At 47.1% G+C, this 27966-nt stretch overlaps 1 non-coding gene across 1 annotated transcript; it reads left to right on the top strand.

The window, feature by feature from the left end:
* The first annotated feature begins 4646 nt into the window (after positions 1 to 4646).
* On the top strand, positions 4647 to 4719 carry TRNAV-UAC (transfer RNA valine (anticodon UAC)). Its single transcript has one exon. It is a non-coding gene; the product is annotated as a tRNA-Val (tRNA).
* Positions 4720 to 27966: the final 23247 nt, after the last annotated feature.

Below are 27966 nucleotides of genomic sequence, written 5' to 3'. Positions count from 1 at the left end.
GCCTCAGCCCCCAAAGCAGAGCTGCTGCGTGTTCAATCCAAGGGTACACACAACACTGCAGCCCGCAGGAGTGGTGACCCCTGGGGCTGAGTGTCTCATTCTGCAGGGTCACGGGCCCCAGCCCTAAACCCAGGAAAGGACAGCTTCTGGGAAGGAGGGGTCTCCCTGCCTGGATGTCAGGGCAGAGTTAGTCCAGCATGGAGGGGCAGGGTGGTGGCCGGTAGGCTGGTAGACTGGGCGATGTGCGTGTCTTCAGACTTCTTTGCTCTGGATGGGTCTGCCTCTCTGCCGTTGAGGGAGCGATCACCAGAACTGAACTCACAGCAGTCGGCTTTACGACTGTTAGACGTGGGCAGAACTTTGGGGTGCCACTGGGAGCCACTGGCAGCTGAGGTGAGTGACTCACACACTGCTGACAGGGATGCGGGGCCCAGACAGAGAATGCAGGAAGAAGGTGGCTCGAAGACATGTCGGGACAGCCCAGGTGAGGGGGCTGCCTCCGAGATTTTGATCTGTATTTTTTCTTTTTTTTAAAGTAGGCTCCACACCCAGCTTGGAGCCAACGTGGGGCTTGAACTCACGACCCTGAGATCCAGATCTGGGCGGAGATCAAGGGTCAGATGCTTAACCCACTGAGCCCCCCGGGCGCCCCTGTAATTTGTTTTTATAAAATGAAACAAAACACAACCTGAAATGGCCGGACATATTTTCACAAGCTATAAAATGTCTCTTTTGCTCCTCCCTCTGTCTGTGCCATTTCCCTCTCTACCAAGATGCGACTGTAATTACTGGCACGGGTGTGTCACACAGAATGCCAGGGGAGGAATCGCCCTGCACCCTTGCTGAGAAGTCCGCTGACCCTTCCTGCTCAGTGTTCTCCTCATACGGGTGTACCAGGCGTGCATGTTGGCCAGCCCAGCTTGGCCATGAGCACTTGGCACTCCCATCAGCCACTGGGCGACGAGAACCTTCCACTGCTTGAGCTGATGTTGTGCGGAAGGAAGCGGCGTATCACCAGCGGGACCTGAGACTTCCAGAGAAAAAACTCAGCAGAGTTGTGCCTGGATATCATTCCAGGCTAGGGAGAGACACAATGGGGGTAGAACGTCGCTGGAATCAGACTAGGGTGCTGCCTATAGTAACAGACAGAGCTTTCTAAGTTGTGCAGAAAAAACAATTATGCCGCTGACCACTTATGCCATGCTGTGTGACTTACTTTACTTTTGCTTCTCTCAGGTCTTGGAAACAAAAGCATCAGAAACCCTTTTGCAGAACAGAAAATCGAGGCAAGGAAAAGTCACGCCTGGCTGAAAGTTACTCGATGAAGCCTCCATCCAAATCCAGACCTTCTAACCCTAAATGCCATCTTCTTTTACCACTGGTGTTCAGCGTTTAAGGGTAACACTTTTGGGGGCCCTGGCAGTGTGGGGAATATTAGTTAAGATGTGCCACAGAATGGATTCAACAAATCCCACCAAACCCTTCGCTTACCCACGGGTTCATTCTCATTCTTCATGCCTAGTTTGCTAATGTAGGAGTCACATGTTCCTGTTGTCTTTCTTCTCCCGGTTTAATCAGGAAAACGAGCCAGAAGAGCCGAAATGATTAGCTGGGTATCATTAGAAGAGGAAAGGATTTATATTCACAGTGACTGTATTTCTAGTCCATTGATTAGGCCATTTTGCTTTTATGAATCAATTGTGGTGATTGCTATGCTGAATAAAATATAGAATTGCTATCGCAAAGAAAACATAAATTATTAGCTTTAAAACACGTAGCGTCTCTGCATGGAGCTATGTATCCTGTGGACTATTTCTCATTTCCTCTCCCAGAATCCTACCTGGGCTTCTCAGGGGGCACTCCCATAGGTTCCTGAGCTCTGCCGTGGCATAGAGCGGCACGATCCAACAAGGTTCAGCATCTTGGCTTGTGACATTATTATTTAGTTCACTGACCGCCCCCTTGTAGGTGCTGGGTGGTGTTCAGAGTCAACGCAAGAGTGCTTTAGGGGAGAAATCAGTACCCGCACACATCTTGATGCTGCAACTTCCATCTAGAAGTTCCATCTACTATATATATAATATATATAGTAATATGTTGAATTTTTGTCATAGGATATACAGAGATCATTCCCTAAGTCGTCCATTTCCCACTGATCTATCTCCATGGATTGCCTCTTGCTATGGCAACTCTGTTCACGTCCAACGATGATAATGAATAACTCGGGGACTTCATGAGAGGGTGTTTTAAAAGCCAGATGATCACTTTTAAGAAGACACAAGAAAATGGAATAGGACAGACTAGAGGTGGAAGGAAAAGGAGAAAACAGAGAAGAGATAGCAATTAGGGAAAGTGCTTTAAGACTAAAACCTTGCAAAGCCGGTGTTCGTGCATGAAGAACAAAGAAGGAGGTATATGGCTTTAGTGGTGTGGGATTTTGTGGATTTGGGTACCAGAAGCTTCATGAATGAATTCATTTGACAAATGTTTATCGTATGCAATCTATACATTAAAATCCACAGGGTGGATTTTAGATTGTTATAATTTTTTTAAGAGCTAGCGGTCTCGTAGCCTACAGTAAAGGAATGGCCCATGAGAGAGAGTTGATGATCACGAAGGAAAAGGGAAAGGAGAAGGAGAGAGAAAAGTATAAATGACCACAAGCAGCGGCAGCAGCCTGTGCCGCCAAAACCCCCACGGCGAGCCCTTTCTTCTCCCAGTAGGACATGTCTCCCACTTCTTAATTAACGCGTTCCTAATTTTTCTCTGCAAAGATCAATCCCGAGCACCAGCTTCTGTAAGTTCTTCCCTCCCAAGGTACTGTGAGGAACGCGAGATAAATAAGATTCAAGACCCTATTCTCAAAGAACTTGGAATCTATTTGGAGCTCTGAGATGGCATTCGAGCAGGTACGGAAGGGCCTCATCTACACTCCAGGTGTGCGGTTCCAAGAAGGGAACGGGCCACACAGGGGTGGAAGGGACTAGGAGGGCTTCGTGCGGAAGATGGACACCAGAGAGGCCTAAGAGGAGGCACAACAGAGGGGAGGCAAGAGGACGTCAGGCAGAGCAGAAATTAGCAGCATGTGTTTTGGGATCAAGAAGAAAAATCTGTGACTTCTGTCACTGCAGGTTAATTACTGGGGGGTAGTGGGGAATAAAACTTGACTAAATGGGGGAAGGTGGGACTCCAAGGGCCCAGAGACTTAAGCACAGGGAGGTGCCTGGAGCCCAGGGGTGGTCATGAGAAAGCTGGCCCTGGTCCCAGTACTGATGGAGAATGGAAGAACCCAGGGACGCTGGAGTTAAGGTCAGGGACAGGCTATTACGTTATTCCCCTTCTGTGGAACTGGACCAGGATTGGGGCGGAGAAGGAGCTCAGTGAGAATTTCAAAGAGCTTTGTTGATAAGGTTTGGAGCCCGATCTGATTTCGGGCAGCGGTGAGAAAAGGGCGTGGAAGATGATTCCAAGGCTGCGAATATGCCTCATTTCCGCAAACTGGAGCAGGGCTCCGTCTTGGCAGAAGATGACAAATGCCTAGGTAAGAGAGTAACAGTGACTTGATGTGAGGCTGGGACACTCCTTGGCAAAAATCATAGCTGTCCCGTCCTCCCCGACCCCTCGGAGTTAGGTCGGGATGCGGGGAGGTGATGCCAAAGCACCCCCGACCGGAAGCGGGCCAGGCTGCCGAGATGCCGGGTGAGGCTGAGGATCCGTGTTTGCCCCTGTGCTGCTCCGGCCCTGCTGCTTCTCCAGCTCCGCCGCTGTGGCCCCCATTCGAGGAGCGCGACTCGCTCACTCGCACGCATTAGGCACTGTGCGGGCTCCTGCCACTCGGGAGGCTCTCAGTCTACCCAGGAAGACAGAGGTGAGCAGACTGGGGGATCTGAAAATAGGAGCAATCAATCCGAGGACAGCACCCGAGATAGCCTCCTTGGGTGTTTACTGGGAGATGCTGTGTTGAATTGGCATCAATGGTGGGGGGAGGGGGGTGGTTAAAGATTTCAGAGCACTGATCTTCCTTCAGAAATTATAGGCAGGAGCAGAGGGTGGCATGATTTAGGGTGAGGAGTTTGTGTCTCAAAGTTCAACATATAAGAGTCAGCGCTGTGGTCACAGCAGCTTGAGGAAGTTAACCACGGTAGCCCCTGGGAGGCTAAGACACAGGGTACAGCAGTGCCCCTTTAACCCGGGGGGATGCTTCCAACACCCGCAGGGGATGCCTGAAACCGGGGATAGTCCCCAACCCTGTGTATGCTGTTTTTTCCTATCCATACATACTTATGATAAACACATGCTTCATTTATAAATCAGGCCCAGTAAAAGATGAACAACAATAACTAATAATAAAATAGAACAACTATAAGCATATACTGTAATAAAAGTTACGTGAATGTGATCCCTTTCTCAAAATATCTTATTGTATTTCTTGTGATGACGGGAGATGATAAAAATGCCAATGAGATGAGATGAAGTGACGTGAGTGACGTGGGCTTGTAACCTGGCATCAGGCCATAGACACTATATCAGGAAGATCATTTACTTCCCAACCAATTGGTCCCACGCAGGTAATAAACTAGGGAAAGTGAAACCATGGATAAGGGGGACTGTTGTACATGCTTTTTGAAGTAGACAATAAGTGTTTGGGTTCCATGGTGTAGTGGTTAGCACATCTGCCTTACACGCAGAAGCTCCTGGGTTCGAGTCCCAGGGGAACCACAAAGTTGCCTTCATTCCCATTTAAGTTGGAAGATGAAATGAGCAAAAAAGGGAAAAAATAGGCTAATTTTCATCTTTACCAATCAGGATCCTTTTATTTATTTCTACTTATTTTTAAAGATTTTACTTATTCATTTGAGAAAGAGCACGAGTGGGGAGAGGGGCAGAGGGAGAGGGACAAGCAGCCTCCTCGCCAGCAGGGGAGCCCCACCTGGGGTAGAGATCAGGACCCTGAGACCATGATCCGAGCCAAAGTCAGACGCTCAACTGACTGAGCCACACAGGTGCCCCCAGGATCCTTTTAAATACTATTTCCTGGGTGTGTACAAATGTCCTGAAACGCAGGTTTTCTTTTTATCAATTTATGGCACAGAGAATAATCTAAAATCTCACATCAAAGGTCCCCAGCTCCAGGCCCAGATATTCCCAATTTCTGTCCAGCAGGGCTGCCGGGCACTGAGAGCATGGAGGAGAGCGGGAGCCAGGACCCCTCTCCTCCAGGGCCAGTCCTGGGGTCTGTATGGTACTGTGACCTTTTTTCTCAGAGGCTTCTCTGACTTCACCCCCGAGAGAGCCTGAGTGCTAGCTGCACTGTGTTGTGCGTGAGAGGTATGGGGAAAGAAAGAAGTTGAGCCAAGCCAGGAACAGCCTAGGTTTTGATATCAAGAAGTCTGGGTTCCAGTTCCACCTCTACGACGTCACTAGCTGTGTGATCTCGGACACGCTCTCTTCTAAGCTTCTGCTCCTGTGTGTGGACCGGCGTAAGAAGAGCACCTCAGATGAGGTGCACATCGGATGAGGCGATCTGTGCAAAGTGCTTGCTGGCACCGTGTCTGCTACCTGGTAGGGACTCCGCGTGTGCTCCTTGGTCTCTGGTATCAGAGTGCAGGTGCGTCCGGGTTCTGCGTGAGCACTAGGACTAAGCGATGCTGCCTGGACCCTTCTCTGCTCCTCTCCCCTAGCCACCGACTCAAATACCAGCCACCGAAACGCTACACCTCATTAGCAGGCGCCGTTACCTCCCCCGCGCAGCGTGACCCCACTCGGCCCCCCACTGTTTTGTCCTCGGCTCATTTTCTGGTTAATCCAACAACTTGAACAAAAGTGGTACCTCCACCCCGCTCCCCCCCCCACCTCTCCACCCCACGTACCACCCACCAAAAAATGGAGCAGTGGGCTCATGGCAGCCCAGAGGTCAATCCTGCCCGAGAAGCCCTGCGGGAGAGTCCACAGAAGAAAGAGGCTCTTTGCCAAAGATGATGTTTTTTTTTAATTTATTTACTTTTTGCTCACAGGCTCAGAATTCAAACAGAGGACACTGAATGGCCAGCACCTTGGCCCACCCCTGAATACCCAGGGCATGTGGCCAGCACCAGGAGTTCAAGTTTCTGCCCAGTAGGCTTGTAATCTGAACTTTCTATTTCTAAAATCCCAGTTCTCAGTAGCCAGCACACATTCTGAGCCATGGAGTTCTGAGAATTATTGCGCTTGTCAGCTGCTAAGTCACATGTCCCTCAGCCCAGTCCCTTCTACTGGTATAATAGTACTCGTGTTAGAGCCATGAATTTCACTGTCACATGAAAATTGGCAGCCCTTATAATACCACCCAACGCTTGCCATAATCACCCAGAAATACACCGTCAGGCCTGTCATAACTAATCAATGTTCAGGATCCCTCAGGGTCTCCAAATACAATGACTGGTAGCAAATTAATAGATCCTTTGGATCGTCCCATTTAACTTCATCAAAGCACTGACCCCATGATGAAAATTTAGCTTAATTAGGATAATATATCTCATATTTAAAGAGTGCCTCAAAGCCAAGAAGCCCCCAGATTCCATCTCTTAGTTTTCAAAGCGGCAGCACATGTCACTTAGTGACAACTTTGAGTGAACAGGTATGTTTGTCCCCATTTCACGGATGAGAAAAGCTTCCTGCCCACTGACAAGTAAAAAGACCTTCACAGAGCTAGGGGCTGGGGAGGTGAGCCCAGAGCTGGGGTTTCCCCATTCGGGGTTGACTTTATTTGCTTTAATTTATGTTTATGAACTATCGGCAGCACAAAAATAAATACAGACTTTTTTTTTTTTTTCTGTGAGTACCTATTTCATGAATAGGGTATCCTGTGTCCACGGGGAAGCTGTAAATAGATGTCGGTAGTGGAAGGCTGGAGTGGACAAATATAGAATGTAGCTTGTGCTCGAAACGCCGCATACCCCGCAGAGCCCCATGCTGGTATGTTAACTGGTCTGTTTGGAAGCTTTTTTCTTTCTTCTTCTTTTCTTCTTCTTCTTCTTCTTCTTCTTCTTCTTCTTCTTCTTCTTCTTCTTCTTCTTCTTCTTCTTCTCCTTTTTTAGGTTTAGTTGCATGATAGTACAAAGAGCCCTGTGTTATGGTCTCAACACTACTATTTATACCTTGTGACCCATTAAGCACTGATTCCTTGGTTGGGGTTCTCCCAACAACTTGTGAAAAAAAAAAGAAAGAGGGAAAAAATAGCCTGACTGGAAAAAAAAAAAAAGCAGTTCTCATTTACAATACTTGAGTCAAGAATTTGGAAACATGACCCCAGCCAAAGCCTTCAGAGGCCCCGTATCAAATGTTGTTATTTTTGGGTGCCTTGAAAATAAGGCTGGTTGAGGCATGGGCACCCGAGTGGCTGCCGCAGGAAGCAAGAGCCGGGGTGGGTGGGCCCGGGCTCTGTCCAGAGCGGTCCCCCCACCACCCCCGCGCGGGGCCGGGGACAGCCAGCTGCCAGGGGCCCGGCCCCAGGCCTCACAAGAGGAATTGGAAACTTAGCCTGGAGGAGAACTTCACCTTCCCTGGGTCGACCTCCCTCCCCTGGAGATTGGTGTTAGACCTCAACCTTCCCAACGGCAACTGCGGACTCTTCCTCCAAACACGCTAGGAAATGAACCCCAGTGAAGTCTGACACCTCCCCCCCCACCTTCATTTTTTTAGATAGGCGGTATTTCTCCTAAAAGTGAATTGCCTCCCCTCCCCCCGGCCTTTGGGAAAAATGCCTGCTGGAGATATTTTTATGCTCTGTCCGCAGTGAGTGAAAGGGAACCCTGGCTTTAGCCATTCCCCGGGAACGCACCCCACTGTGGTGTGTCACCCTCAGAACGAGATACTGCCCATGTTTGGGAACACAGCTCACTAGGCCCGTCCCTGCCGCATTGTCCTTCCAACACAGCCTGCCCAGCACACGTGCACGCGCGCGCACACGCGGGCGCACACACCCGCACGCGGGCACACGCGCGGGCACACACACTCGGGCACACACACACGCACACGTGTGCGCATGCACACATCGGGCTCAGAGACCAGATGGTTACTTGCTGAGTGATGGACGTTTAGTACGCATTTCAAAATTAGTCCTGCGGAGCCCGGGGAAGATGCGGGGGCTCCTCTTCCGCGAAAACAACTAAGAGAAATATCAAGCGAACTTTCCCGAGCGCACATTCGAGTAAGACACAGGAAGCCTAACCACTAGGATTGCATTAGTCACGTGCCCTCTGAGATACCTTCGAGGAAGAGGTCTTTAAAATAGTTAGACTCGATTCCTCTTCGTAAGGAAATCGATGTTTAGCTTCCCAGGAACCCTGTAAAACAGAAGGTTGTTCATTCTTGGCCCAAGTGTTAGGTTTTCGCGCCTCCAAGCCTGCTTTCTGGCCACATGCGCCCTGTGCCTGTGCACCCACCGGCCCTTCCTTTGGAAATTCTACTTGTCCTTTTATCCAGCTCAAATCCCACCTTCGCACAGCTTTCCACGGGCCCCACGGTAAATACTGGTGCCAATACAAGCCCGGGGCAGCGACCCGCATTCCAGGGGGGAGTGCGTGGGGTCGCCGGGGAGAAAACCAGAGGGGTGGTGAGAACTGCGTTGGAAAAGTAACAAACCCGAGCTTCAGATGTTCTTGTCAGTCGCGTGAAGAGGTTTTACTTGAATGGAGAGACAACGGGAAGTTGTAATTTTATGTAGAAGGGTGAGTGGATGTTGCTTGTGTCCAAGCGACGTAACTAACGTTGCCGCCCAGAAGTTCTGTGGGGGCATAAATGAGTATTTCTCAGATAACTGTTGTGCGGGGCTCTGAGAACCTCCGTGGCCATGTTGGTTCCTACTCCATCTTTTCCACCTGGAAGTTGTTGTGGTCTGAATGTCTGTGTCCCCCCCAAACTCACATGTTGAGGCCCTAGCTCCCAACGTGATAGTATTTGGAGGTGGGGTCCTTGGAAGGGATTAGGTTTAGATGATGTCATGAAGGTGAGGCCCCCAAGGGTGGGGTGGGATTAGTGTCCTCATAAGAAGAGTAAATGACGGGACACCTAGGTGGCTCAGTCGGTGGGGTGTCTGCGTTCGGCTCAGGTCATGATCCCAGGGTCCTGGGATCCAGTCTGAGTAGGGCTCCTTGCTCAGTGGGGAGCTTGCTTCTTCCTCTGCCTGCAGCTCTCCCTGCTTGTGCTCTCTCTCTCTGACAAATAAATAAATAAAATCTTAAGAAACAAGAAGAGTGAGTGAGATCAGAGCTCACTCGCCTTCTCTCACTCTCTCTCGCTCTCTGTGCCACCTGAGGAAGCACTAAGAAGGCGACCACCTACAAGTCAGGAATCAGGCTCTCACCCGGAACCAAATCTGCCGACACCTTGACTTTTTACTTCTGGTCTCCAGAACGATGAGAAATAAATATCTGTTGTTCAAGCCACACTGCAGCGTTTTGTTACAGCAGCTTGAGCTGACTAATACATAAGCCATCCCAAATGTGTTAACATAAATAAAAGTTATTTTTCTGTCAGGAACTCAGTTCCTCCTCAAAATAGGCATGGTATATGCAGACACAGACCTGAAGACACGTGTGTTGCTTATTCTCTCGAAAAGGATGGCTCTCCTCTCTCTCGAACAGATAGAGTGGGCTCTTTGTCAGCTTTTGGAAACTTTCAGCAGAAGCAGAGGCATGAATCTACAGTCTCTGACGCAGGATGGTCAAACATTTTCCAGTACATCCAAGGAAAGATATTATGGGGCTTAAGATGAATGAATGTGAATTTAATCCACAACAATTTTCAGCCAGTAATATGCTTTTCTGCCTTCGTGATGCCAAGTATGGGTTTTGTTGGGTTTTGACTTAGCAGTACTTGGGCTCACGTGTGTAGCGTAGGTTGACTAATAGCCATATTCCTCCCGAGAACGGTGTAGTTTGTCTTCATAGCGGTGCTGGGTGTACTGCAATTAAATGTCAACACAATCTTCAGGGGATTTTATTTCTCAGGCCCGGATATTTTCTCTCCTGTAGCAGGTGGTTCAGTTTTCTTAGGAAATTTTTCTAGGACTTGGCTCTTTCAGCTGATTCTTGACGGTCTGTGTTTAGTTTGGAGAGTACAGCTCTCGTATACAAGAGATTGGCAACTTATAAATTGTTTCCTCAAACACTATGGGAAGAAGAAACTCACTTTTTTTATTCCCATCTAGAACAAATGTACTTGAATTCTTTCTGCACATGCCAAAAAGATATAGAGTATGTTGTCTGAAATGTTATATGAAATATGTTGTCCATATATATAATTTCCTACGGAAGGAAGACTTATAAATCTTCATCTGTGCCTCTCTCGCCTAATAACTCCCAATGCCAAGAGTTGGTTTCCACCCAAGGCAATAGAAAGTCAGAGCACCAAAAGAAAGGAAAGATCACAGGCGTTCTTTATAACACCTGTGTGATGAGGAATGCCCAGGATGGTGTCTGGGCATTCTGGAGACCCAGGTGAGACTCCTATCTTGGATACTTCCGCCACTTCTTGTTGCCAAAAAGGGCTGGAGGCACACAAGAGGTGTGTGGGCTTGGTCAAAACTCCAGCACCCTTTTTATTCCTGAAGCAATCTTTCTGAAACCTGTGTGTTGTCTCAAGTTTAATTTATGTAGGTAGAGGGGAGGTTGACCCGAGCACAAATAAAACTTTCCTCTCTAAAAACAAAACAAAACAAACAACAATAACACGACAACCCCACACAAAAAATGCACGTCTCTGCAATCCCCAAGGACCCTTCTTTCAGCAGCACTGGAAGGGAGAAGAGGTCACTGGATTTCCTGCCCCTCGTGCCCCTGGCATATTCCGGGCCCTCGAAGGCTTTCATCTGTTGAGTGGCCACCTGCAGGTGAGGAGACAAAGCACGGGAAGCGATTTGGTTTTCTCAGCCCGAAAGGGAAGGCACGTCCTGCTCAGATGAGGCTTCCAGGAAGGCATCCCTTCAAACTCGTTTGCTCAGGCCCGGGACCTCCACGGTTGTGTGCATGTGCTTGGCCCACACTCGCGATCCCCTGGCCACTCCCCCACAGAAGCTCATGCCCACTTTCTCCTCTCCCCTCCGCATCCCTGTCTGTCCATCCCCTCCACAAAGCTTCCCAGAGGGACTCTCCGCTCCCACAGGCGATGGCTGTCCTCGTGAGGACAGCAGTGCACCCTCCAACAGTCATATGTCCTTCTGCATGATGTGTGCAAAACCAGCTAAAATAGCTCGTGAACGCTAAGTAACACGGTCCGCTCTTAACCACACTCAGAAAAACACTGGGCTTGCCTTCCCAGAGTTCTATTGGCCAGAGCTTCTCAACCTTCTGTGTGCCCATCTGTCTCCTGGGGAACCTGTTAAAAATCCAGTTTCTGAGTCAGTAGGTCTGTGGTGGGGCCAGCAGGGGTGAGGGGGGATCTGCATTTCCCACCAGCTTCTGGGCCATCCGGGGACCACACTCTCAATGGGAAGGGGTAGACCTCGAGCTCCTCCAGGCCACCACTGTGTCTAATGTGACTCTGGGTCCTCGGTGTTGGGGACGGCAGCTGGCACACGGTGGGTTTTCAGATGGAAAGAAGGGGAAGAATGGGAAGAGACAGCAGAGATCATGAGTTTTCCATTGACCAAGTCTTTCCTGCTCTTGTCACATACCATTGGGAGAGGGTTCCTGACCTTAAAACCCAAGACAGGCACAGGTGAAGTGGATGTGCACCTCAGGCTCGCGAGGGCTTTCTAGAGAGAGTCTCATCCCAGTATCTGCGGGGTTCTTCCTAGCTACTCACAGATGTTTCTATGGCCCTCAAGGCTGGCTTCCAATCTGGCACATCCCTGTGAGGATGCAGTTCCCTCAAAGGCCTGGAAGCTATGACGTGCCCGGAGGCACTGGTCACTACAGAGAGGAGGCGTTCTGATCACAAGCGGCTTTTATCTGGAGCTCGCTGACCAAGTGGTACGGTTCCATGTCCCGGGGGGAGGATTTGATGGACAGCATTGCCTTTAGAAAGTGATAGAACTTTTCTGTTGGCAGAGTTTGTATGAAAACCTCAAGACCCTCGGTTCTTTTCATCTCTGCTCCTCCTAATTTATAAGACAAAGCCTAAAGTGCTTGATCTGTAAAATGCATCTTGCCAACAGCAGGCAGACTTTCGGAGAGTCTCCTCGGTCGGGATAGCTTTCATCATACGGAAGGCACGGAGCCAGGGAGACGGGCATGTCATGCAAACGATTAGGTGGTAGCACAGATCATACGAAACTGGGCCAAAATCCATCGCTATTATTTGCAGGAAAAAAATGCATTCTAAACAAGTGATATGTTTTCAGTATGAAACTAACCTAATCCCAAACCGTTTTAAAAATAGGAAAAAAGAAAATAAAAGAACAAAATCACTCTAGTACATTAATAACTACCATTAAATACAACCACTATTAGTATTTAGTTGTAAATTTCTGTTTTTCTTTTCGTGTGTGTCTGTTTTTATGTGTATACTAATTTTTACCTAATTCTGACAGATGATATGTGTAATTTTGTTTTTTTATCTTTATTTTTTTAAAGATTTTATCTATTTTTTTTTTTGACAGAGAGAGAGACAGCGGGAGAGGGAACAGAAGCAAGGGGAGTGGGAGTGGGAGAAACAGGCTTCCCACTGAGCAGGGAGCCCAACGTGGGGCTTGATTCCAGGACCCTGGGATCGTGACCCGAGCCAAAGGCAGATGCTTAACTGACTGAGCCACCCACTCACCCCCGATATGTGTAATTTTATATGCTTCTTTTTTTCACTTACCGTTGTATCTGTTGTACGTGTTTTCCATGTTTTGGTAGCCTTCATCACCAATATTCTCACTTCCTGTATGATATTACATCGAATGGTTATACCAACATTTATTAATTAATTCATGTCTTAATGCAGCGCAATGTATTAAGCATTTAAGCTGTTTCAAAAGTTTTACCAATACAATTGTGGCCAAAATGTAATTTATCAAGTGTCTGCACATAGCATACGGCGTGTTGAGATTATTTAATGAGCTTGAAATCCATAACAGATATATTGATGCAGGTAGTTTTAAAGAGGTGTATAACAGGTGACACAATTAAAGCACTTATCAGAGGATCTCTACAAAATAAACAAGGAGCAGACGTGGCCTGTCAGCCTCTGCCACGGAGAGGGGGTGGGAAGGGGGGAAGCAGGAAGTGGTGGGGATGCTTGCGGAAAGATTTGGAGTCCCAGAGGCCAGGGTGAGGGACCGCTTACCTGGTCATCACACTATGACCATGAGCCAGTAACTTCCCTCCCTGCATCCCAGCTGCCCCAAGCTCTTGGGCAGGACGAAGGAAGTGCATGAAAGCACTTGGGAGGGGCCCGTCCTGGTGTGTCTACTCAGTAAAGTTAGAAAACACCGCAGGGTCAGCAGCCATAGAGAGCTCCCCGCTCCTATCATCCCCAGGCCTGGCGCTCTTGCACTGTATGTCTAGTTATTTAAAAGTTAGAAGTCAAGCCAATAAACCATTTAAAAAATATTCTGTCCTCCCCCTGATGTGCCTTCAGAAGACAAAATACAAAAATGTTTGTAGAGCTATGTTTTTTCTATGACGAAAAATTAGCAAAATATCAAAGGGGGAGGAATGTGATCCTTTGTTAGCCTGTCTGGGATGTTGTTTGGCAGGCGATGTTTGGATGAGTAACAAAGACATGAACTTACAAACGATTATAGATTTATTTTAGAAAATTCATTTTCTTGCCTTCGTTTCGGCAAAATCATTAATTATATTCTTATAATCAAGATTTTCACGATCTGTGTTCCTTTGATAGCAATAATCTAACAGATTAAAAGTAAATGTAATTATATTAAAATGTACAAAATTTGAATATATTTTAATCAATATGTAGATTAACGTTAATGTGAGAAGCTAAAAATTTAATTATTTTAGCTATGTTTTCAAAAAACTTGTTTTTCTTCCAAAAATAGTCAAAATTATCTGTTGCAACTAAAACGCAAAGTACAAATTACTTAGTGAATATCAGAAGTTAAAATAAAATTATTGAAATAGATCTGAAGGTTTTCAAAAGATACCTACTGAAGATTTAATTTCACCTCCATGCATATTTTTATAAAAATAAAACTATCTGCAATTCTAGCAAAGTTCACTTAGCTGCTAATGTCAAGAACCGCTTTTACACATCAGATATGTTCTATCTAGAACTATATTTGTGTACAAAATGAAAGAAATATAAGTTATGTGATATTGCAAAATGTTAGCCAAAATGTATGCGCAACCGTTACGCATACTGTGTAATTTTTTCATGTACCCCCAGAACCCTGAATTAGAATGGGAAGAGAAGAGAGTGGACTTTTGGCACTGTCGAGAAATAATTCTTCATTATGCAAGAATTTATTACATCCTTGCTATAGGAGGGGAAGAATTAACAAGGTAAAGAATTTGTCTTTTTTCTTATCCCTGCATTTCTGCTGCTCTAATCCTCTGTACGCTCCAAAGTCGTGGTCCTTTCCAAAGTCAGCAGCGGGGCAAACACACCTTCTCGGTGCTCGGTGCTCAGGTGCAGTGCCTTTTACTTCAAGGACAGACGTGGAGGAGGTGGCCCCGGGGCCTGAGCAGTGTTGGTCATGAGAGTGGGTGTTTGGGATTACAGGTTGTTGTTATAGGTTGTCGTTGGGGTTATAGGTCACCCTGCAGTGACCACTGGGCTTCAGTGATGTGTGTGTGTGTGTGTGTGTGTGTGTGTGTGCGTGTGCGTGTGTGTCTGGAATCGGAGGCTCTCTTATAAAGGCAACTCTGCAATAAAGAAACAAGGGATGTTATAGACAAATATGAATTGGGATAAATTTCCACAGTGCGCAAATCCTTCGTACAAATACCGTTATCCACACTTGTTCCCTCATTGACTCTGAATCTATTCTAGAGCGTTTCTCAATACCTTTCCTATCCTGGATGGCTTGACGTTTAAACGCCAGGTCTGTGTCAGTTTTGACAAGTTGTTAGAAAAAGTAGGGGAGAGAAGCTCCCTTCTTTCTCACCACTGGGGCCAATTCTGGAATTTGACAGCCAGCAAGAACAGAGCTGCCGTTGGAGAGAAATGCCCATGACCTAGAGCAGAGGGGCCAAAGCTCGGAAGAGGACAAATAGGTCAACAGGTCCAAATGCAACTCAGAGGCACCACTGTGTTCATTAAGAAACTCTTTGTATCTAACATTTTTCATTATCGCTGAAGCTCAGTTGAGCTTGACTTCCTACCAGAAGCTTCCAGACATTTGTCAGGGGAACAAGATTCTGTGGAAATAAGGGGAAGTGTGTTTGAATGGGAGGCAGTTACGTTTGTAGCCTGTGCTGTGAGAGAGTGATATCACTGTCCGCGGAGCTGGGACTCAGGAGCCGGGGACAGGATAGGACAGCAACCTCGACCAGCCCGGAGAGGTGGTCAGAGCCCCAGAGCCAGACCCTGAGCCCAACCCCACAAGCCAGGAGGAGTGGCCCTGTGCCAATTGTCTAGGAAAGGACAAAAGGCAGTGCACTAGGCTTTGAATTCCTTCCGAAAAATATTCACCTTTTTTTCCTAAAAATTGTTAATACATGCACCACTTGCTTATCTTTGATTTCGGGCCTTCGCTTTATTTTATAGGACTCCTCCCCACCCTCGGCTTAGTCCACTGTTTGAATATCTTCGTTTCGAAATTATAAATTCTCCCTCATTAAGTTAAAGCAGTGACCTCATTTCCCTCCGCTCTACCTCAGCGTCCAAATCATCCTTCTCCCAAGGCGTGTTTCAGGACAGCGTCTCAATATGCCGTGTGTTGCTGTATGTTTCATATGACTAAATAAGTACATCCTATAATGTCGGTATAGATGGGTTTTGGGAATACAAAGACTGGCAGAAAGGCGGGGAGAAGGGAGGAGAATAAATCTCTTTCCCCTGGGAGACGATGAGTCACTTCAGTGAATCTCCTGAGAGCCCACTCTGTGTCTGGTACTGTCCTAGCGCTAAGGTTTGCAGTACATCTCCTCCCAAGCTGCTCATAATCTTGGAGGGAAGAGAAGCCAAGTATACAGACGAGTGTAAATTAAGGGAGACTGAGCCGAAGTTATTAGAGAAGCGTAGTCCGAACCGTTGGCAGCTCTTCGTATGGATCAGGTTTCCTGAGGAGCGTTTGAACAAAAGAGAACGAGCGACATCACAAAGGGAAATGCTGGCTGCCTCGTGGCGGATAGGGTCTGGGATGCTAGGATGACATGCGTGGCTTCCGTCGGTAGGGAATGGGGAGCACAAAGGTGGTTAAGCAGGGAGGGGTATGGTGAGAGCTTCGTTTAGGAAGATAATCTGGCAGCGGAGTGCACAACGGATTCGAGTGAAAGAAGTCGGAGATAAAGAGGTTTCTCAGAATGTACTATGGCATCTTGACATGGAAGAAACGAGGGTCTGAGCTGAGAGAGAAGATGGGACACTAGCCAAAGACTTCTGGGATTACCTGTAGGGGTGCACTCCATCTTCAAGACCCAGCGATACTCCTACACCTCCCCGTGTCTGTTTATTTTATGTTTTCTGCACATAAATTGCAAGCAAGTCCATTGCCCACAGGTGTGGGCTGTGGGGAGAGCACGATCATGACGACTTGGGTCCAGGTTGGGACACTCCAGGCATTGTCCGGGGTAGGAGAGAAGCTGTAGGAAGAGCACGGCCCTGTTGTTGGCTGTAGGTGTAGGTGAATCTCATGGACACAGGAATGCACACCAGAAAATTCTAGTGAACTGAAAGAATAAAAGAAAAAGAGCCAACATGCACACGGCCGTGCCAAAGACCGGGTGGGCAGGAAAACTGGAACACTGGGAGAGGTTTGAGACCACCGCCTGCACGAGGCCTCCCTCTGCCATCAGGAGATGAAGCGTTGCTCAGAGACGTTTGATTAACTTCGGTGTTCAGAGGGATTCCTGGGTCTGAGGCTGCAAGGTGCATGCAGGACATCTACTGGGGAGTGCTCCTGGGACTAGGGCCCGCTGGGGAGTGGAGGAAGCAGACCTGGGGACAGGGAGGGCTGGAACTCGAAAGCAGTTGCAATCGGTCTGGAGTCAGGATGGCCCTTTGGAGTTGGCCCAGCTGAGGCTAGAAGCCTGGGCTTGCACGCTGCATCCACCAACCACCGGCCGCCTGTTCCCAGAAAGGCGAGTGCGTAGGGTGGGGGATCTTGGTGATTCCCATCAGGCAAGAGTGGTTCCCGGAAAGAGTCTCAGCTGTGAGCCCTCAGCAGCCAACCCTTCTAGCAGCTGGGGGAATGAGAGCCTCTGTTCTAAAGGAGAGATCTCAGGGGCATGCCCCAGCATCCAGCTGCTTTCTGAGGATTCGCCTTGTCTGTTTTGAGACTCTTGGGGGTGCAGGCTGGTAGAGGCAATGCTATCACCTAGAGCTCTGAGCTCATCAAAGTTGCGAGGGGGTGAAAGCCAGCGGTTGAGGGACATAGAGCATCCAAGAGGGACAAGCAAAGGAGTACAGCCTAAGGAGAGGTAGTTGAGGGTACTAGTAAGCCTGAGAGCTCTGGAGTTAGGTGACTTGGTCTTCAGTCTGCCACGTGCCAGCAGCATGACCGTGGGCAAATGACTTCATCTCTTTGTCCCTCGGTTTCTTCAGTTGTCAAATAGGGACAAAAATAGTGCTTACCTCATCAGTGGCTGCGAGATGAAATGAGGCAATGCCCACGAAGCCTGTCGGGCTGGCCCATCATAAGCAGGGCTCTGTGGACAGTGGTGGGTGGAGTCCTCACGGCTGCGAACCATTTCTCAAACTTGGAGAAAGGACTGAGACAAATATTGGGAGCCGGAGTCCTCACTCACGAGGTCTAAGCGTTTGGGAGGTCAGATCAAACACAGAAACGAGAGGTATGTTTGCACAAGGTTGGACCTAGTCTGCAAACTGTAAAGCACAGGGTAGATGTCACTGTGATTGAGGTGTTCTGCTGATCACTTTTGGGGGGCGGGGCGGGGCGGGGAAGAGATAATGTTCATAACCAACAGAGCCTGGAGAAGACAGCCATAGGTTAATGAACACGAAAGAGTAAGAGGTCCCTGGTGAAATTGAGCTAAGCAATAGCTTTCTTCTATGAGGACAGTGCTATCTTTTGTCCCTTCATGTACAAAGGGGCTTTTTTGTGCCAGACCCTGCCCAAGGCTCTTAAGATCTAGAAAGAAAAAAGATGTGCTCCATTCCCTCGAGGTGTTCATACCACCTGTTTGGTCGTGCATATTAAATTCTTTTTCCATTGGTAGCAAAGGATTTGCACACATTCCCCCAAACTCCATCTCCCAGTCCCTAAATCATCTAGCTAAATCCCTAATGGGAACAGTAAGATCCTTCCAGGCCTGTGGCATCCTAAATCATTGCTATCCTGAGTGTGGTAACAACCTTTCGCTGAGCACCTCACTTCAGGGGTGGTGATACCCAAGTGGGACCCACACCAACACATGTTTAACTTAATTAAATTGGAGTTGGGAGAGTGGGATCTTCTGACGAACAGAAATTTCAAAGCTTAATGAAGGTTATCAGTCATTGTTTTATGAGTCGTGTTTTTTTTTTTTCCCCCTGGTTGGTCTAGTTTTAAAAAATCTCTCCCTGCTCCATGGTCAGAAAGTTTGAAAGGTTTTTATTTTTTGGTGTGTTTTGGGTTTTTTTGTTGTGTGTTTTTTTTTTTACATTTGGATCTGAAACGTAACTTGAATGAACTTCCGTGATTGTGTGAAGTAGGGCTCTAATGTCTTTCTTCTCTGCAAGTGTATTTTTGTTTAGAGGACACTTCCAAGATGGTAGGGAACATGAATGTGTTACAAGAAAGAAAAAAACCAAGCAGAACTGGGTTACAGGTTACAGGCAGTTCAGAAGAATAGACCAGTCCTCAGAGTTTATTAAGATGAAAGGCTGCAGGCCAAGGGGCAATCATGGGCCTTCCCCTTGCCCTCATGTCCTTCTTGGTATGTGTCATTTTTCGTTTAATTGAAACTCTGTATTGATTGGATGAGCCCATGAGCTAGGTTGGATCGGGTGGTGAGGAAGACCACTTATATAAAAACAATGCTATTGCTTTGTTTATTGACCTTAAAAATACCCATTGAGTATCTGGCATTGATATACAGAAGGAAGTAAGGATGATCCCTGTCCTCAAGGAGCGTCTAAATCTGAACACATGATTACAGTGGAGTTTCATAAATGGATGGGAATGCCTTACACTCATTAACACTTCACAGCTGGGACGCCTGGGTGGCGCAGTCGGCTGGGCATCCAACTCTTGGTTTCGGCTCAGGTCATGATCTCAGGGTCGTGAGAGCGAGCCCCACATTGGGCTCCTCGCTCAGCAGGGAGTCTGCTTGAGATTTTCTCTCCCTCCTCTCCCACCCCCTGCTCACATGCTCTCTCTCTTTCTCTCTAAAATAAATAAACAAATCTTAAAATAAAAAACCTTCACAGTTAACAAAGGATTCACATGTATGCTTTTTCACAATGTATTTATGACCAACTTATACATGTAATTGAGAGTCACAGAAGCTCAAGGACTCGCTCAAGTCAACAAAGTTAGTGAGCACAGGACCAGACGTAAAATCTGGAATGTTTTCTTAGTCTGGTGTTTTTTCGACTATGCCGTTTCCTAGCTTAATCTCAATTTTCCAGTGGCTTTTATTATACGATCAAATCTTCTGCTAAATCTGTTTCTCTCTTCCCATCTATTAGCCTCTATTTTTCCATCTACCAATTTATCTGTCCATTTATCTACCCATCGTCTATACATTCATCTGTAATGCACTCATCTCCTTTCCAACTACCTATCTGGGAAGGTAGGGCAGGTGCCAGGAAGAGTCCTGGGAAAGTGGGAGGTCACCTAAATTCAGCCAAATCCCGAGCTCAGCCCCAGCCAGTTGCCTAACACCATGCTAGTTACCCTGTCCATTTGCAAATCAGTTTCCACATCTGTAAAATGAAGGGTTTGCATGAAATGCTTTTTCAAGTGTGTTCTGGTTCTAACATGATTTCCTTCTAACTTGACTTTTGTCTCTAATGCAATTGTATTCACTGAAAGTAATTTACTTCACTTCTGTGTACCTTTTGTCTACAGCTTCCCCTCATGCCCCTTCCCTGCTTCCTTGATTGCCAGCAAAAATACGGAGCTCACAGTCACACAGACACGAGGCTATTCATTTACACAGTGGAAGCACTGGGTTGATCATGGAGTTGAAGCAGTAATGAAGAGAACCAGGGTCTCTGAACTGGAACTAGGGATTCTAAGTAGCCATCCATATTTTATTTCTGTTTATCTATAGATCTTATTCTTTTCCAGCAAAGGAAGGCCCTGTCCACACCTTGGGAAATATGGCCCCTGGCAGCTCCAGATAAGCAACTTGAGTAGAAAAATTCTTTCTCGTGTTGCATATAATAATTGAAGGGGAAGAGTCTGACTGTCCTCCATCAGCTCTATGGTTGGGGGACAGGATGATCGTAGCCGAAGGCCCTTTAATCTATAGCTCTGATGGAACCTTCTGGAATAGAAGAGCAGCTCTTCCTCCCAAAATATGCTGAACAGGCCTCCAAAATGTTCTTTACACCCACTGATCAAATAATAAGGTCCTGGTGGGCCAAAAAACAACTTGGAAAAGTTGAGGCAGAACAATGGTTAGGATCATGGGCTCTAGAAACAGTTTTCCTGGATGAGTTCCAGGAAATACACATTTACAAGCTGTGGGAACTTGACCAAATTATATATCCTCTTTAAGCCTCACTGTAAAATTAGGAGAATAATATTACCTATGTCAACAAGGTATGGTGAGGATTAAGTTGGCATAAAATGCCCAGCACGAAGTAAGGTTGTCTATTACTACTACTGCTATGACTACTAGTATGAAGGGCATACAACGGGTAAGTGATAAATAATAGTCTGAACTAAAACGATGCCTTCTGATGCCTGCCCGAGAGCTCTCCCTGCCATCCCCTTGATGAAGGGCAGCTAAATGTTGGGAGGTGGCAGATTAAGCAGCTGGGGTTAAACAAGAAGCAATACAACACCAGCATTTCTGGATCCTTCTCACAGGCCAGTGGCCAATGTCCCCTCCTTTTTTAATCCCTTCTTTAAAAAAAAAAAGAGAGAAAGATTTATTTATTTATTTGAGAGAGAGGCAGAGGGAAAGGGAGAGAGAGAATCCTAAGCAGGTTCCACGCCCAGCACGGAGCCCGACTCAGGGCTCGATCTCATGACCCTGAGATGACCAAGAGTTGGATGCTTAACTGACTGTGCCACCCAGGAGCACCCCCCCTTTTTTTAACCTATTCTTGCCCCTATTTTACAGAAGAGGAAACTGAGGCGTAGAGTGATGAGCTTCCGGCTCGGTCACGCAGCCAGCGGGTGGTGGAGGCTCCTTTAGGGGCATTGCAGGTGTAGTGACAGAATCACGAGCAGCTTTGCTTAGGTCTCTGGCTAGACAGGACGAGCTCTGATGTCCTCTCTTCATGGCACTTGCTGAGCATGCTATGGGGCTCGCTGCTGGCCCTCCGTCTTTTCAGAGAACAACACGTGGGTGGATGTCAATAACGACAGTTGATGGAGAGGAAGGCAGGAAAAAAGTGGGAAGAGCTCAGGCGCCAGCCCGTGCGGGGGAATTTGCAGTTACACGGACACACCTTCCCCCAATAAATCACCGCCTTGGCTGCCACTATTGTTAATGAAATGCTCAACTTTTAGGCAACCGTGGGATTGATTCCTGTTACGAAGGAAGAGTGAACGTAGGTCTACTTTAAACTTTGTCATTCTCCGTTTTTACAACCCAGGAATTTCAAAATACTCAGAGTGTGTTAGGTCATCCGTAGACCTGTCTCTCTTTGTTATTGCAGCCCGCAGTCTGGCAGTCGGCTCGGAATTTCTGTAGGGTGCCTCATTCTGTACCTGCAACAGAGCAGTGACTCAGCCTCTGGAATCATTCCCTTTCCCCCAGGATGCCATGTCAACTTTACTTCATGGCTGTGGCATGTTTCTTGCCCTGTGGCTGATAAACAAGGCAACCCAGTCAGGAAACCAAAGCAAATTCCCTACTTCTGATTCAAAGCGGGAGGTCTGCCAGCACAGACCTGGAAGACAGGCTCCTTCACCTTGCTCGGTCCTCTGAGCGAGCCGGCTCTCCCTTCCCCAGCCTCCCTCCCTCCCTTCCCTCATTCCTTGCCTCCAGGAGAGGAGGACAAAACCTTGGCAATCTTTTTACCTGAAAAAAAAAAAAATCCAGGAACAAGAGTGTTTATGTTACATGTATCAGAAAGGCGAATGTTTATCTCGTTGACTTATTTAAAGTGAAGCATGTGTTTCTGCGAGGTTTGAAGTGCCTGGTGTTTGTAGGTCCGGGTTCCGGGCTAGGATTCTCTGACTGCATCAATGCTGGACCGCCACGCGCGAGTCTGTGGTCATGCAGACAGCGTGGTGTCATGGATGCAAAGGCAAGGATCTGAGGTTTCTGAGCCTCGCTTTCCTTATCTAAAAGTGGGGATTAAAAAACAATTCTTTGGGGAGATGTCGTAAGAATTAAAAGACAGTCCGCACCACTCACACACTGAGCACACGTGAAAATATATGCTGGATACACATGATGGTGACTCTTCTCAAGGCCTCGCTGGGTCACGCTCACCATGATACTAGTTTCTGTCTTATTTCAGATGGAAAAACAGAGATAATTAAATTGCCACTAAGTCATGTTTTCAAAAGCTTGGACTAGTGAAAGTATAAATTAGTAGAACCTTTCTGGAAGCAATTTAATAGTGTCTATCGAATAAGGATATATATATACATATATATATATGTGTGTGTATATATATATATCTCCTTTAATACAATTTTACTCTCTAGGAATTTGTTATGAGAAAATAGTCAGATGTTATTCATAAGTATGTTAACCATGACATTGTTTATAATATGAAAAATTACAAACAACCTATAAATTCCAATAGGAGATTGGGTAGGTAAATAATTATACATGTATAAAGAGGAATAGGGTCTAGGTAGCCATTAAAAATCAGGTAGAAGGAAATTTATTCTTAAAGGAAATATTCTTTTCTGTATCACTAAATGAAAAACGCAAACAGTAAACTGGACTATACTGTTTACTATTTTTAATAACTAAGAAAGGCACATATACACAAGGAAAAAAATACTGAAAGGTACATACCAAAACATTGATCATAGTTTTCTTTGGTTGGAATTCAAGTGACTATTATTGTCTTCCTTTGTGCTTTTCTGTATTTTACACATTTCTTTTACTGGGTATACTTTATTTATTTAATTAGGAAAAAAATGATTTTTTTTTATAATTATTTTTTATTATATTATGTTAGTCACCATACAGTACATCCCCGATTTCCGATGTAAGGCTCGATGGTTCATTAGTTGTGTATAACATCCAGTGCACCATGCAATACGTGCCCTCCTTACTACCCATCACCGGCCTATTCCATTCCCCCACCCCCCTCCCCTCTGTAACCCTCAGTTTGTTTCTCATAGTCCATAGTCTCTCATGTTTCTTCCCCCTTCTGATTACCCCCCCTTTCTTTATCCCTTTCTTCCCCTACTGATCATTCTAGTTCTTATGTTCCATAGATGAGAGAAATCATATGATAGTTGTCTTTCTCTGCTTGACTTATTTCACTTAGCATTATCTCCTCCAGTGCCATCCATGTTGTAGCAAATGTTGAGAACTCGTTCTTTCTGATAGCTGAGTAATATTCCATTGTATATATGGACCACAACTTCTTAATCCAGTCATCTGTTGAAGGGCATCTCGGCTCCTTCCACAGTTTAGCTATTGTGGACATTGCTGCTATGAACATTGGGGTGCATATGGCTCTTCTCTTTACTACGTCTGTATCTTTGGGGTAAACACCCAGTAGTGCAATGGCTGGATCATAGGGTAGCTCAATTTTTAACTTTTTAAGGGACCTCCACACTGTTTTCCAGAGTGGCTGTACCAACTTGCATTCCCACCAACAATGTAGGAGGGATCCCCTTTCTCCACATCCTCTCCAACAATTGTTGTTTCTTGCCTTGTCTATTTTTGCCATTCTAACTGGCGTAAGGTGGTATCTCAGTGTGGTTTTGATTTGAATTTCCTTGATGGCTAATGATTTTGAACATTTTTTCATGTGTCTGTTAGCCATTTGTATGTCTTCATTGGAAAAGTGTCTGTTCATATCTTCTGCCCATTTTTTTATTTGTTTACTTGTTTCTCGTGTATTGAGTTTGAGAAGTTCTTTGTAGATCTTGGATACCAGTCTTTTATCTGTAGTGTCATTTGCAAATATATTCTCCCATTCCGTGGGCTGCCTCTTAGTTTTTCTGACTGAGGAAAAAAATGATTTTAAAACACGGCCACTTAACTCATCTGGTTTTCAAATGAATGTTATAGTTTAATCCACGATCTCTATCTTTAAAATGCTTCAGAGCAGGGGCACCTGGGTGGCTCATTCGGTTAAACGTCCAACTCTTGATTTCAGCTCAGGTCATGGTCTCAAGGTTGTGAAATCAAGCCTGCGTTGGGCTCGGCGCTGCTTAAGATTCTCCCTCTCTCTCTGCCCCTCCCAACCTCCTCACTCTCTCTCCCTCTCTGAAAAAAAAAACCTTCAGAGTGAGTGACTTTGAAAGAATTTATAAATATGTGCATAGAAACAAGGCTGAGAGGGGACACCTCAAAATGTGCCAATATTATCTCTGTGTGATGGTTTCTGGGTAGTTTTGTTATTTACATTTTTAAAAGTTCTATAGTCTACATGTGTATTTTTATGAACAGGAAAAATGCTGTTAGAGTATTTGAAAAACTGAATAATTATTATTTACTAAGAGTAATATTTTTTCAATGCCTTCTGTGATTGCTGCTTGATTTGGACTTTTTTTCTTTGCTTAATTTAGTTTATCTTGCAAGTCAATAAGCCGGCTCCGAGGCAGCCCCTGTTTGCCCGTTTCAAGAGGTCTAACTGGAGCAAAATCTAATTTCTTTTCTTTTTAAAACCTTTCATTCATATTTCAGGGTGATTTTAATTTGTAATATCAAGTTATTCAAAGCCCGAGGCCCAAGATGCCGGAGGGAAAACGTTCTCAAGCACAGCCGGCTGAATCCGAGGAAAAGCCTGAAAATCTCCGGGCGAGTCTGGCCTCCCAGGATTGTCAGCCTGATTCTAGATCAAAGGGGCTCAGAGAAATGCATTAGCTTCAGACTACTTCTCTCCAAGCCTCAGATCCACGGGACGCTTGCCCATCTGGGCTGAGACCTGTCGGCGGCTGGTTTTGGAGCAAGGGTGTCTTGAGGTCACAGCTAAAGCACAGATTTCCACGTCTGGCAAAACAACCTGTGTGTTTACCAACACGAATGATATTTTCAAGGTCAGTGCTGGGTTTCTAGCAAAAGGACAAAATAATTGGTATTCAGGGTAGAAAAAAGCAAATACAGTTGCAGGCCTATTGGGAAATCTCCCTGTTCGGCATGGAGTTTTAGGGATGACTCTCGTGGGCTGCTCTGCAAGGCCCACCCACGAACTGGACATCTCACCGGGGACGTAGACAGGTGGATGAATTTGGGACCAGAGTCCCCTTTTCTCCATCTTTTTTTTTCTGCTTAAAGGGTAAAAGTTATTTTTATATTACAACACAGCTCTTATTGGCAAATAATGAACAAGGCTGACATGTGCTTATGGTAAACACCATCCCAGATAAGGAAATGAAAAACAAAAACACTTGCAATGTGGGAGCACGCACAACTCCGGTGCTCAGGCCAGAGACCTGGGAGTCCTCCTTGGCTTCTCTCCCTGCCTCACCCCACCTCCACTTCCAAACACTCACCATGGGTTTCTTCTCCACCATCTCTTCTCCAGCTGCCCCTGGTATCCCAGTCTGGTCCTCACAGCCTCCTGGCCACCCCCGGTGTCCATGTGCAGACCCACCTGGCCCAGCTTCCTGAGCTGTCCTTATGGAATGCAAACCTAACCACTGTTCCCTCTGAAAATCCCTCCCCTTTGTGGGACAAAGCCTGAGCTCCTCAATGTGGCCTTTGGGGATCTTAACTGCTTATCTCTTTAGCCACCTCTACTTCACTCCCACTTCAAACCCAAGCTTCCTGTCATGCCCTGGACCCCAGCAGGGCTGGTCTATAAATAGCAGAACCCAGAGCGCAGTGAAATTGCAGGCCCCTTGTTCAAAACAAAACTTCAAGGATAAAATGAAGAATTTCAAAATGGCGACCACAGCGCACGAAGCTCCAAGCGCGGGGCCTGTGTGACGACTTGGGTCATGGGCCCATAGGAAGCCACCCTGACCTACGACATGTCTTCGCCTCAATTTCTTTGCTCCGATGGTGCTTGGCCTGGAATGTTCTGTCTATTCTCTGCTTCTCATTCTCTCTCTTCCTTGTTTTTTGAGATTCATTTGGCTCCGGTGTCTGTGCCAAGACAAGTCTGTCCCCAGACTTCCCTCCTACAACCCCATGTCCCCAAGCTGGGGTGGGTATTCCTCCTCTGAGTGCCTTTTAGACCAGTGAGTCCCAAAGGCTGAGCCGCCAACTGCCTGCCGTATAAGCGCCTGGGGTGGTTTGTGAAAATGAATCTGAGTCTCAGGCGTGGAGCCTGGGCATCTGCCCTGGGAGAGCTCCAGGATAGACGTGCACGCACACCAAAGTTTGAGAACTAATGCCCCCTGCCCGGCGTCCTTGTCAAGCCCGTGTTCGGCTCCTCTGTTTCCAAACACCTAGCACGAGCCTGGCCCTCCGTCCATGTCGATGCTCATTTGCTGGGTTGGGCTAACTCTTCCAACTTCGGCTCTGCCTTCTTGCCACTTGTGCTTCTCACCGACTCCTGGTCCTCACAGCCTCCTCCCCATTTCTTTCAGAGTGAATGTATCTCCACATGGCCTCTTTGGTTGGCCCTGGGCCCCAGGAGCGACCCGTGGGGTTGGCCCTTTCCCCATGGAGCTGCCAGCTGGTGTGTTCTTGTGAATCCTTGGCTTCCATCATTCTGAACCCCTAAGGGAGACCCCAAGCGTGTGTCATGGCTTCCCGAGAGCTCCAGAAGGAGAGCAAGGTGACGCTCTCTCCACAGATGTGCGCATGGGGGAGAATCTCATTTTCTCTCTGGTTGAGAGCCCTTCTGTGAGACCCCCAGGCAGGCTGCAGGCCAGGGACACTGCCAACGGCACCACAAGGCCCTGAACTGCCAGCACTGCGCGAGGTAGCAGTGAGCTTGGCTGTGGATGTGTTTGCCCCAGTCCTGGCCCAGGTGTTGGGAGTATTGATTCCAGAAGTCCAGGGAGCTGTGCCCAAGGCCCGACAGGGCTCCCATCCCTGTCCCTCAAGCCTGAGCTTGCAGAGTGGCACCCAGTTACTCAAAGATGTGGATGACAGACCACTCCAGCCTGAGGCCCAAGGCAAGATGCTGGGTGTTTCTTTGAAGGGAGGGGAAGAGGTGCCTGGGAAGGGGGGTTAGTGTACAAAGGAAACAACAACAGCCTGAAATTTTCCACTGTCGTTCACTCCCGGCTCCCCTGGTGGACAGAGGGAGTGGCGGGTACAGCTCAAGAGCTGCCCGTGTGTCCCCCATGCTGGGCTCCCCTCCGCTCGGCCTGGAGGTCTCAGCCGGCCACACTCTCAGGACCACCCCAGGGCCTCCTAGATCCCTGAGCCCCACAACAAGCAAGCGACCTCCAGCCCTTGCGTCTCCCCATCGTCCTCCCTCAAGGCATCTGGGGCACCCTGACACCGGCTTCTCTCGGGCCTATTTTGAGGCATATCTACCAGAAGCTGTAAGGCCGCCTCACAAAAACTTGGCCCTCTCCCTCCTGTTTTGATTAATGCTTTTGCTTTGTTTAACAAATATTTTATGGCTGTTGTTTCAAAAATTAGTTCTTTCTAATTAGGGCATCATCACGTTTGGATACCGTGCCAGCCAAACCATGCAAAAATTTCTAGA

This window comes from Ursus americanus, chromosome 6 (assembly GCF_024610735.1).
Source record: "Ursus americanus isolate L20-20 chromosome 6, mUrsAme1.1.p, whole genome shotgun sequence".
Classification (NCBI taxonomy): domain Eukaryota; kingdom Metazoa; phylum Chordata; class Mammalia; order Carnivora; family Ursidae; genus Ursus; species Ursus americanus.
Note: the sequence above shows the minus strand (reverse complement) of the source record. Positions and strands in the feature narration are given on the sequence as shown.